Source organism: Bufo gargarizans, chromosome 1 (genome assembly GCF_014858855.1).
Source record: "Bufo gargarizans isolate SCDJY-AF-19 chromosome 1, ASM1485885v1, whole genome shotgun sequence".
NCBI classification, from domain to species: domain Eukaryota; kingdom Metazoa; phylum Chordata; class Amphibia; order Anura; family Bufonidae; genus Bufo; species Bufo gargarizans.
Window position 1 is genome coordinate 40713882 of NC_058080.1, and position 12002 is coordinate 40725883.

Below are 12002 nucleotides of genomic sequence, written 5' to 3' on the forward strand. Positions count from 1 at the left end.
TGATTCCTCTTCTCGTCCTTAATCATAAAGCTTCTGTCAGGCAGCTCAGCCGGGGTTTGATGGTTACAAGGCTCGCACAATGGAGAAGTTCTAGCAGTGCCGTTGTAGTCATTTTTCTAGCACATATGAATGCTGATCTCTTCTTTCATTTTTGGAGAACAGGGGAAGGGGGGGGGGCTTACCTATATTTATTTATGTCTGCAGTCGCATATTGATGGCCTGTCCTAGGATAGGCCATCAGTGTCACGAACTATGGATCCGATCGCTCCGGATCCCACAGCTGTGACGTAGTGGTCGGTGACGGAGTCTGCGCACACACAGAGACCTCACGTGACCGGGGTATTACCATCCGGCTAACACCCCCCACTACACTTCGGTAACTGCCACCACGTGGGTTCCCGGTCCACGAGCCGACTATCCGGGTCATTCACTATCACACAGATCAGTGGATGAACCGGATATCGCTTACTGACCAACCGCAGTCAATCACCCCCAGCTACAATTCCTAAATGCAATTTAACTAACTACCTGGTAACGTCTCTTCAAAGGTAAGGTATGTTGTTCAGCAGCTTAGAATATGGAAGACTTGGCCATTTAGATTTTATAATCTTTAATAAGAGGTAAAAAGCAGTGCATACAAGTCTAATGAAAATGACTATAAATCTACAGAATAATAATAACAATATAAATAATCACGACAGTTCAAATGAAAGGGAAAAAGATGAAAGAATACTTAGTTTCTCTGGAGGGTTTCAGATGGTCGTTCATATGTCCTTTTTGAATCCTTGCAAACCCCTTTTCAGTATGTATCAGGGGAGACCCTCAAAGTTCTTCTGATACAGGGATATGCTGACAATGTCCAATTAAGTGTCTGGTGATGGTCCATGGGTCTCTCTCCTCTGTCCTTGTGCACAGATTTTTATGAACTCTCCCATGGGCAGGAGACTTACTCCTGTCAGCCAATGGCAGCAGAGTGACTGTGAAGCCTAGGGATTGGCCTCCAAGTGTTTTATGACCCCATCAAAGTTCAGTTCCTACAGTGAGGATTATACTTAAGCTCATATCTCCCTGATACATCGGCATATTTTTATACAGAATACATATTTGCGATCCTTATTTATTTACATACAGAATGAGACCACACACGGTAATCCTGGGACCTGTAGTTCTTCTACCACCCATAGGTCAGTTACAGAATCGCATCCTCTGGTCATATTTGCTACCCAATTAACCACAATACTCTGTAGAGCCTGGATCTGGTGTCAGAAAGGGCATAAGTTGATTCATAAATGAAATATGAAAGTGGACTGGTTTTATGCCCAGAGCTAATTAAGGGCTATTAGCTCTCCTCAAACCAGACCTGGAAATTAATGACGTCACGCTCCAGCCAGGCTTGACAGCGAGCTGATCTTATCTTAAAGGACAGGATGAGCTGGGCCTGGTATAGCCTTTATGACCTTTTATAGCCGGCCTCACAGAGCAGTGGTAATAAAAGTGTCCATCTATATCATAGGTGACCCAGGCTTCAGGAAGATGAGTTCACTGTTTTTTTACATATGCCAGAAGCATATAAGATGGCTACCCAGAGGAATTATGTATGTATGCCGGCACACCTCCCTCTTTTAAAAGGTTGCCTGGGGAAATGGCCACAAGCCTATTCCACAGCAACCCAGCCGTCTCCGGCCGATTCTCCCTGCCGCGACAACCCGTCGGCATTTCCATGTAAACTACCTTTTCTGTGCTGCACGGTGAAGTTGTACTGCTGCAAAATCAGGCTCCATCTCAGCAGTTTCGCATTGTCTCCTGCGAGACATGCCAACCAGCTGAGGGGATTGTGATCAGTGATCACTGTGAAATTGCGTCCATACAGGTAGTGTTGTAGCTTTTGCAGGGACCACACAATAGCTAAACACTCCTTCTCTATTGTGGAGTAGCTGGTCTCCCTGGCCAGTAACTTACGGCTCAGGTATAGTACAGGATGCTCCTCCCCGGCCTGGTTCACCTGACTCAGGACTGCACCCAGACCAAAGGTGGAAGCATCCGTGTGGACCACAAACTTCCGAGTGAAATCTGGGGCCTGAAGTACAGGAGCACTGGCTAGTGCATCCTTCAGGACCTGGAAGCCTTGCTCGCATTCCGGCGTCCATGACACCATCCTGGACAGCTTCTTCTAGGTCAAGTCTGTCAGAGGCTTGGCCAGGGCGCTATAGTTCGGGATGAACTTCCTATAGTACCCGGCCGTTCCCAAGAAAGACATGACCTGCTTCTTGGTGAGAGGTGTTGGCCATCTCGTAATGGCTTTCACCTTCTCTATTTCAGGCCTCAGTGTGCCTCCTCCTACTCTGTGGCCTAATTAAGTGACCTCATTCATGCCCAGCTGGCACTTGCTAGGCTTAACAGTTAGTCCAGCCGCAGCAAGTTTGTCCAGTACTTGCGACAGGTGCACCAGATGCTCCTTCCACGTGGGGCTATACACGGCAATGTCATATAAATAGGCGACAGCACATTCTTCTAGTCCTTCCAGCAAGTCATTTACAAGCCTTTGAAAGGTGGCTGGCGCATTCTTCATCCCAAACGGCATTACAGTAAATTCGTATAAGCCGAAAGCGGTGATGAATGCCGACTTCTCCTGAGCCTCCGAGGTCAGGGGAATCTGCCAATACCCCCTGCTCAGGTCCATGATTGTCAGGTAGCTGGCTCCTGCCAACTTATCTAACAGTTCATCAATCCTGGGCATGGGGTAAGCATCCGAGGTTGTGATGGCATTCAGTTTCCGATAATCCACACAGAACCTGGTTGTCTGATCTTTCTTCGGGATCAGAACCACCGGTGAGGCCCAAGCGCTGTGGGATTTCTGAATGACCCCGAGCTGCTTCATCTCCTCGATCTCCCTCCTGAGGTCTGCCTGGACCTCCATTGAGACACGGTAGGCGGACTGCTTTGTGGGAGCATGTGTGCCTGTGTCCACATGATGGACTGCAAGGTGTGTTCTCCCGGGTTTCCCTGTAAAAGTGTCACGGTGAGCCATCAACACTTCTAAGAGCTGAGATCTCTGCTGGGACGAGAGTTGAGGGTTGAGGGTTAAGTCCACCTCCAACTCTCGAGTGTCAGCTAGCAGATCTAGTAGGGGGGTCGGCCTCCTCCCTTTCGGGCAGGCTGCAAACCGGCATAACATGTGGCGTTCTCTCGTGATGCTCCTTGAGCATGTTGACGTGAAACGTCTTCTGTCTCCTACCTCCCTCTCCAAGGCCCACCACATAATTTACCTTACTCAGACATTTGACAATGGGGTACGGCCCTTCCCATGCAGCTTGCAGTTTGTTTTGCCGCATTGGCAGCAGGACATAGACCTTCTGCCCCTCCTGGTAGATTATCTCTCGGGCAGTGCGGTTATACCACTGCTTCTGTTTGCTTTGGGCCTGCACCATATTCTCCTGTACCAGACCTACAAGCGACTCCATTTTGTCTCGGAACCTGAGGACATAGTCTACTACAGAGACTTCAGTTCCGGCAATCTTGCCTTCCCAAGACTCTCTGATTAGGTCTAGGGGACCTCTTACTCGTCGACCATACAGGAGTTCGAAGGGCGAAAACCCGGTTGACTCCTGGGGAACCTCTCTGTAGGCAAATAGCAGGTGAGGTAGATATCGTTCCCAGTCCTTCCCTTGCGCCTCCACGAACGTCTTCAGCATCTGCTTCAACGTCCCGTTGAAGCGCTCACAGAGGCCGTTTGTTTGTGGGTGGTAAAGGCTGGCTACGATATGGTTCATCTGTATTTTCCTACAGAGCCCCTGCATTAGTTCAGACATGAACTGAGGTCCTTGGTCGCTGAGAAGCTCAGCTGGGAACCCCACTCTCGTGAAGATCCCCAGCAGGGCGTCTGCAACCTTGTCCGCCCTAATGGAGGATAACGCCACTGCTTCCAGGTAGCGCGTCGCGTAATCCACCAGGGTTAATATGAACCGTTTACCCGAACTGCTGGGGATGGCCAGTGGACCAATGATGTCCACGGCCACCCTCCTGAAGGGTTCATCAATTATCTGTAAGGGAGTCAATGGAGCTCGGTGACGGTCTCCTGCTTTGCCAACTCGCTGACAGGTGTCGCAGGACCTGCAGTACTTGGCGACATCTGCCCCGAGGCCAGGCCAGAAAAAATTCTGCATCACCCGGGACTTTGTTTTAGTTATTCCCAGGTGACCAGCTAAGGGGATCTCATGAGCCACTTGCAGTAATTGTTCCCTGAACTGCACAGGTACAATGAGCTGCCTCTTGAGTGGCCCCACCCTACTGTCACTGTGGGAGATGTCCTCCTTATACAGTTTCCCATTGTCCCAACACACTCGGTATTTATCTCCCTCAGTGGGAGGGCTGGCAGCTAACCCTCTTAGCTGCTCCAAGGTAGGGTCATCTCGCAGGGCCTGCTCAAAGGCGGCACTACAAGTCCCAGCCAGCTGTCCTGTGGCGAACAGGGACAGTGGCTGAGGCTCTGACGCGGTTAAGTCCACGGGGTCCGAACCGGTGGAAGGGGACACTTCCACTTGCTCTTCCCCAATGGAGTGTTCCGCTGCGGCTTTTGCAGCCCTGCGACTGCGAGTGACGGGCAACACAGGCACAATAATGTCATCACATTTAACATTTGCACAGCTGGAATCAGTTAAACACATGTCTGCTACCTGTGTACATACACCCGCCATCCCCTCTACATCTCCTGTCATAGGAGAACTGCTCCCACACACCCCACCTCCCACGGTCCATCCCCAAGGTTATCTGATGTTACGCAAACATCCTTGCACAGTACCTCGGTATGTCCAGGGACCTCCATAGGGACGGGTGAGTCCTGTGTGCTTCCAGGGGGCATGTAGCACGAGACCAATCGTCCTAGGTCAGTGCCAAATAAAACATTTGTGGGGATCTCCGCAGAGACTCCCACCTCCCTTACTCCACTCCCAGCCCCCCAATCAAGGAAAACACGAGCTAGGGGAACATTAGGGCTCACCCCCCCCCAACTCCCGTGATGGTGAGGCTTTTGCCGGGAATAAGGTCTGCGTCATCCACTGGTTCAGGCCGAACTAGTGTGACTTCGGCTCCTGTATCGCGGAAGCCTGTGGTGCATCGGTTGCCCACAGTAACCGACTGTAGGTTGTCTGCGGGGTGTCTTGCAGCTCCATTCACCAACAGCACAGATTATGGGTTGCGGGCAAGCTTGCCAGGGGGTGCTGTCTTCTTCTCCGGGCTCGAGTGGCTGAGGTGTCCTGGCTTGCCGCACGCATAGCACTTGCGCACGTCTGTCGGTGCTGGCTTGACTCCTTCAGGTCTTTGTGCAGGCCTGTGAAAGGGTCGCTGGACAGGAACCGACAAAGCTGGCCGGGAGGAAGAAGCAGATGAAGAGGTTCCTCCCAGACGGGACAGAGTGTCTTTGAATGCCCGAGTGCTGGGCATGGCGATGTATTCATCGGCTAGCTCGGCCGCCTCTCGCGCACTCTTCGGCTTGTGCTCACATACATATTTTTGCACATCCGTGGGGCAATTGGAGACAAACTGTTCTCGGACCAACAGATCCGCCAGGGACTGCTTGGTGTCCTCTGTGAGGGGATCAGACCACTGTTGGAAGGTAGTCTGCAACTTGCCCAGATGGTCCATAAAAGTATCTCCGGGCCCTCTCCGCAGGGACCGGAACCGTAAACGGTAAGTCTCTGGAGTCAGCTGGTACTTGACCAGAATAGCCTTTTTGATGACCGCGTAACTGGTACGCTCTGCTAATGGTAGTCCGACCAGGGCCTCCATAGCTTTGCCCTTCAGTGCGGACATTAGATGTCCCGCCCACTGTGGCTCTGGTACCTGGTACTGCTGGCATGAGGTTTCAAAAGCATGCAGGAAAAGATCAATGTCACAGTTCTCAGACTCCATCACAGGCAGTTTTGGCTTGACCATCAGGGATGGGCTGTGGATGTAGCATGCCGGTTGGACTCCTGAAGCTGTACTCGGGCCAGGTCCAGTTCATGCCTGCGGACAGCTTCCCGTTCTGCAGCCTCGCGCTCAGCCTTGCGCTCTGCAGCCTCGAGCTCAGCCTTGCGCTCTGCCCGACGTGCCTCCAGCAGCCGAAAATATAAGTCCGGGTTACTGAGCATTAGTTGGTCCAGACCATTTTGGGATGGCATAGAGACAGAGTTATGTCCAGCTAGAGGACTGCAAGCCCCAGCAGGCTGTCCTCCTCCCAGTTCATCATCCTCATTCTGGAAGGGGTCACCTGGCTCAGGGGCCCCTGAGTGTCCTCCATTCTCTGAATCCTGCAGGGATGACTCTTGACTCCTCCGTGCACATAACTCCTGGATAAGGACAGTCTTATTTTTCCATATACTTGGATGCCTTTGTGCTCACACAGAGCTGTGATATCAGCCACGCTCATGACGTCATAATTCACGGATTCGGACATTATTGCCAAATAAAAGATAGGACAGTAAACAAGAGAGAGGGGAGGGTACTGTCGTGAATTATTATTCTATCAAAACTAATGCACTGTGCTTAGTCTTCCAGAATTTTTCAATCCTTTAGTACAGAGTTATGGACATAACTTCATGCACTAATATTCTAAGCATACAGAATTCTGCCACCAGAAAATGTCACGAACTATGGATCCGATCGCTCCGGATCCCACAGCTGTGACGTAGTGGTCGGTGACGGAGTCTGCGCACACACAGAGACCTCACGTGACCGGGGTATTACCATCCGGCTAACACCCCCCACTACACTTCGGTAACTGCCACCACGTGGGTTCCCGGTCCACGAGCCGACTATCCGGGTCATTCACTATCACACAGATCAGTGGATTAACCGGATATCACTTACTGACCAACCGCAGTCAATCACCCCCAGCTACAATTCCTAAATGCAATTTAACTAACTACCTGGTAACGTCTCTTCAAAGGTAAGGTATGTTGTTCAGCAGCTTAGAATATGGAAGACTTGGCCATTTAGATTTTATAATCTTTAATAAGAGGTAAAAAGCAGTGCATACAAGTCTAATGAAAATGACTATAAATCTACAGAATAATAATAACAATATAAATAATCACGACAGTTCAAATGAAAGGGAAAAAGATGAAAGAATACTTAGTTTCTCTGGAGGGTTTCAGATGGTTGTTCATATGTCCTTTTTGAATCCTTGCAAACCCCTTTTCAGTATGTATCAGGGGAGACCCTCAAAGTTCTTCTGATACAGGGATATGCTGACAATGTCCAATTAAGTGTCTGGTGATGTTCCATGGGTCTCTCTCCTCTGTCCTTGTGCACAGATTTTTATGAACTCTCCCATGGGCAGGAGACTTACTCCTGTCAGCCAATGGCAGCAGAGTGACTGTGAAGCCTAGGGATTGGCCTCCAAGTGTTTTATGACCCCATCAAAGTTCAGTTCCTACAATGAGGATTATACTTGAGCTCGTATCTCCCTGATACATCGGCATATTTTTATACAGAATACATATTTGCGATCCTTATTTATTTACATACAGAATGAGACCACACACGGTAATCCTGGGACCTGTAGTTCTTCTACCACCCATAGGTCAGTTACAGAATCACATCCTCTGGTCATATTTGCTACCCAATTAACCACAATACTTTGTAGAGCCTGGATCTGGTGTCAGAAAGGGCATAAGTTGATTCATAAATGAAATATGAAAGTGGACTGGTTTTATGCCCAGAGCTAATTAAGGGCTATTAGCTCTCCTCAAACCAGACCTGGAAATTAATGACGTCACGCTCCAGCCAGGCTTGACAGCGAGCTGATCTTATCTTAAAGGACAGGATGAGCTGGGCCTGGTATAGCCTTTATGACCTTTTATAGCCGGCCTCACAGAGCAGTGGTAATAAAAGTGTCCATCTATATCATAGGTGACCCAGGCTTCAGGAAGATGAGAGTTCACAGTTTTTTTACATATGCCAGAAGCATATAAGATGGCTACCCAGAGGAATTATGTATGTATGCCGGCACAATCAGCAGTGTACTATATTATACAATAAATAAAGGGCACCTGGGAAATAAAACCTTCATAAATCATGAGGATGAAGGAGCCCCAGAGGTTTTCCAAACACCTTTGCCCACAGGGGTCTCCACTTTTTTGGATGATCTCCAAGCCAAATGTACTTCCATAAGACTTGGGCTGTGAAGATCTCCAAGAACATGTTCATTCATACAAACTTTTCATGATCAGGGATAGGAGATCCCATGACTCTATGGACATAAAAAAAACAGCCCTGTCTTTCTGCTGTTGTTAAAGAGGAACTCTGTTGAAGACTGTAATTTCCCAACTAAGTTGTTTTCTGAAATCATGATGTCAAAATCAGAAAAATTTGCTAAACTATGGCTAGACTGATGCATGACAACAATTCATTGGGTGACAGCCACAGAGCTCCATTGTTCTGTATGACGAGCCATTGTCACTGAAATCCTCGGGTCTAGTCATCTATAACCTTCCTTACAGAGGAGCTTCCCAACTCCCTCTAGTGATGACTGCAGGCAACCAGAAGTTTATCATTTATAGGGGTTTCTTGTGAATTAAATTTTGATGACCTATCCTCAGGCTATGTCATTAATATCAACAATAGTCTGAGGGAAGTGGCCCTTTTTAGGGATTTCAGGATTTTAAAGAGCGTCTGTCATCAGGATCAACCCTATTAAACCAGGTATGATGTTACTGATAAGTAAAATGATACCTTATGTGCCACTTTCGTCACGATATGTAAATGGGAGCACTGATAGGTGGGCCCAAGCTCTTCTGCCATCTCCCCCTGCCAATGCTCCGTCCCATTGACGGACAGGGCTAGGCATCTCAACTGCCCCTAAAAAGTGCACAACAGAGACACGTAAATAAGGTATTATTTTACTCATCAGGATCAACCCTACCAGACATTATCCCTGATTTAATTGGGTTGATCCTGATGACAGACGCTCTTTATAGGGGTTCCCCCATCTTGGACATTGTGGCTTATTGCTAGCATATGCCCCCCAATGTCTTATAGCTGTGGGTCCCACCTCTGGGACCTGCACTTGTCCTTAGAATGGAGCCTGCAAAGTATGCGCGGCCGCCAATTATTATTAATTTCTTAAGTCCTGTTGAAATGAAAGAGAAGCGCATGGCACAAGTGGGGCCACCACTTCATTTGCTTCTATAGGGCTTCCAAAAATAGCCGAGCGCGCCACTTGGCTATTTTCGGCACTCCTATAGAATGGCGTACGGCCATGCATGCGTGGTGTACTTTCCATCACTTTGCGGGCTCCCTTCTAAGGATAGGTGCTGGTCACAGAGGTAGCACCTGCACCTATCAGACACGTGTACATATACATCTGTGGACGGGACTTTAAAAGTCTTATGAAAGCACTGGAAGTGACAGAATGTCAAGTGCAGTACAGTGCAGGTCGAGAAAGAAAGAGAGGGATTTGGAGCTTCGTTCTGATTAAATTCCTTACAAAGGAAGAAAAGAAGCCTAAAGAACTCCATGAAGGGATGATTGCAATATATGGTGATAATGCACTTTTACTACTAAGTAAAGTTTTGAGCTAAGCAGTTTAAATGGGGCAGGGAATCAATTGAAGTTGACCCTTGTTCAGGGGGACCTGTTGAAGCATCTTCAGAAGAAAATGTACCATAAAAGTGGAGGCCATGACTTAGAAGATAGTCAGGTCAAAATCAGTGTTATGGCTCACGAATTAGGCATTTCAGTTGGCACAGTTTCCAGTATCATTCTCCAATCAGCTGGAAAGATCATAGCAACATTTTTTTTGGGATACAGAAGGCGTTGTATTACTAGAATTTATGTCACAAGACAATGACTACTGGAGACACCTGTTCTTCAACAATGACGGCATTAAGTGAGGCAATCAAAGAAAAATGCAACGGGAAGTTGTGAGCTGGCACATTTTTGTGAAACGGGACAAGTCTCGCAACTCAAAAGCTGCTATTGGGGAATGCAGCTTCATGGAGGTTAACCATCCACCCTACAATCCAGACCTGGCTCCCAGTGATTACTATCTCTTTCATAACCTGAAGGAACTTCTGTGTGGACAACTGTTTCCTGATGATAATGCAGTAAAAGGGTTCCTGCAGCAGCGAGCAGTCTCCTTCTATTCTGAGGGCATCTGATCACTGGAGGTGAAGTGGAATTTGTGTGTTGAAGTTAAGTGGGATTGCATCTCAGAACATTTTTGTTTTCATATTCAGGTAGATAACTTATTGAACACCCTGCTTACATGTATGGCAATGGCTTATTCTCCTCTCCCTAATAAGAATATGTGAACGCTCAGCATTGTTGAACAGGAGGAATATTGATCCACTGCTGTCTTAAGTATGTGGCCAGCCTTAGTTGAGATGTCTTCAAAAATCATCTAGGATAGGGAGAAATGCTTGTGGTATTCATGAAATACTTTGGCGGTTAGCCTCAGCTCTGATACGTCTGGTTTATAATAGCCTATACTCCTAATGCTCAGGGCTTTTGATTTCTCTTCTCGTCCTCAATCATAAAGCTTCTGTCAGGCAGCTCAGACGGGGTTTGATGGTTACAAGGCTCGCACAATGGAGAAGTTCTAGCAGTGCCGTTGTAGTCATTTTTCTAGCACATATGAGTGCTGATCTCTTCTTTCATTTTTGGAGAACAGGGGAAGGGGGGGGGGGCTTACCTATATTTATTTATGTCTGCAGTCGCATATTGATGGCCTGTCCTAGGATAGGCCATCAGCAGTGTACTATATTATACAATATATAAAGGGCACCTGGGAAATACAACCTTCATAAATCATGAGGATGAAGGAGCCCCAGAGGTTTTCCAAACACCTTTGCCCACAGGGGTCTCCACTTTTTTGGATGATCTCCAAGCCAAATGTACTTCCATAAGACTTGGGCTGTGAAGATCTCCAAGAACATGTTCATTCATACAAACTTTTCATGACCAGGGATAGGAGATCCCATGACTCTATGGACATAAAAAAAAACAGCCCTGTCTTTCTGCTGTTGTTAAAGAGGAACTCTGTTGAAGACTGTAATTTCCCAACTAAGTTGTTTTCTGAAATCATGATGTCAAAATCAGAAACATTTGCTAAACTATGGCTAGACTGATGCATGACAACAATTCATTGGGTGACAGCCACAGAGCTCCATTGTTCTGTATGACGAGCCATTGTCACTGAAATCCTCGGGTCTAGTCATCTATAACCTTCCTTACAGAGGAGCTCCCCAACTCCCTCTAGTGATGACTGCAGGCAACCGGAAGTTTATCATTTATAGGGGTTTCTCGTGAATTAAATTTTGATGACCTATCCTCAGGCTATGTCATTAATATCAACAATAGTCTGAGGGAAGTGCCCCTTTTTAGGGATTTCAGGATTTTTTATTTTAAGTATCTCTTTATTTCCATCATCTCAAATTTCATCATCAATAGATAAGTTACATTTTTAATTCATCAGAAAAACAACATTCTAATCTTTTTCTGTACATAAACAAATATTTTTACTCCCCGTTTACCCACCCTCCTACCACCCTTATGGGGAGGGAGAGGGGGACGTGTAATACAACAACAACAAAAATAAAAAATAAATAAAAAAATCCTCAATCTATCCAGCACTAAAGTAACCACTTCTTTCATATTTCATCAACAGTTTTTTCTTTTCTACTATGGCCCTCCATCACCCGTTCTTCTTTAATCAAGTCGTCAACTGCTTTTCTCCACTGCCGAGCTGTTGGAGGGTCTGCCCCTACCCATTTCTTAAGTATTAGGAGTCTAGCTTGAAATAGCACTTTACTCAAGACCATTCATATATCTCTATTTAGGCTCAGGTGTTCGGTTGCCCCCAAAATACAAGTCATGGGATCTTCTGATATTTGAACCTTCAAAATTCGGTATATAGTATCTGTTATTTCTGTCCAATATCTGAACAGTCTTGGGCATCTCCAAAAACAATGTATTAAATCGGCATTCTCTCCCCCACATTTTATACAATCATCCGAAGCTCT

The 12002-nt window shown here is 47.1% G+C and overlaps 1 protein-coding gene across 5 annotated transcripts in view; it reads left to right on the plus strand.

Annotated features, from left to right (window-relative positions):
- Window positions 1-12002, plus strand: part of ST3GAL5 (ST3 beta-galactoside alpha-2,3-sialyltransferase 5) — a 155119-nt gene that overhangs the window by 61801 nt on the left and 81316 nt on the right. Inside the window, exon 1 of one of the 5 annotated variants that reach the window (XM_044295060.1) lies at window positions 10011-10148. The exons of the other annotated variants lie outside the window; for them this stretch is intronic. The gene's annotated coding sequence lies outside the window, so the exon portion shown is untranslated. Of the gene's footprint in view, window positions 1-10010; window positions 10149-12002 lie in introns of those variants that run through there. 5 annotated transcript variants of the gene reach the window in all.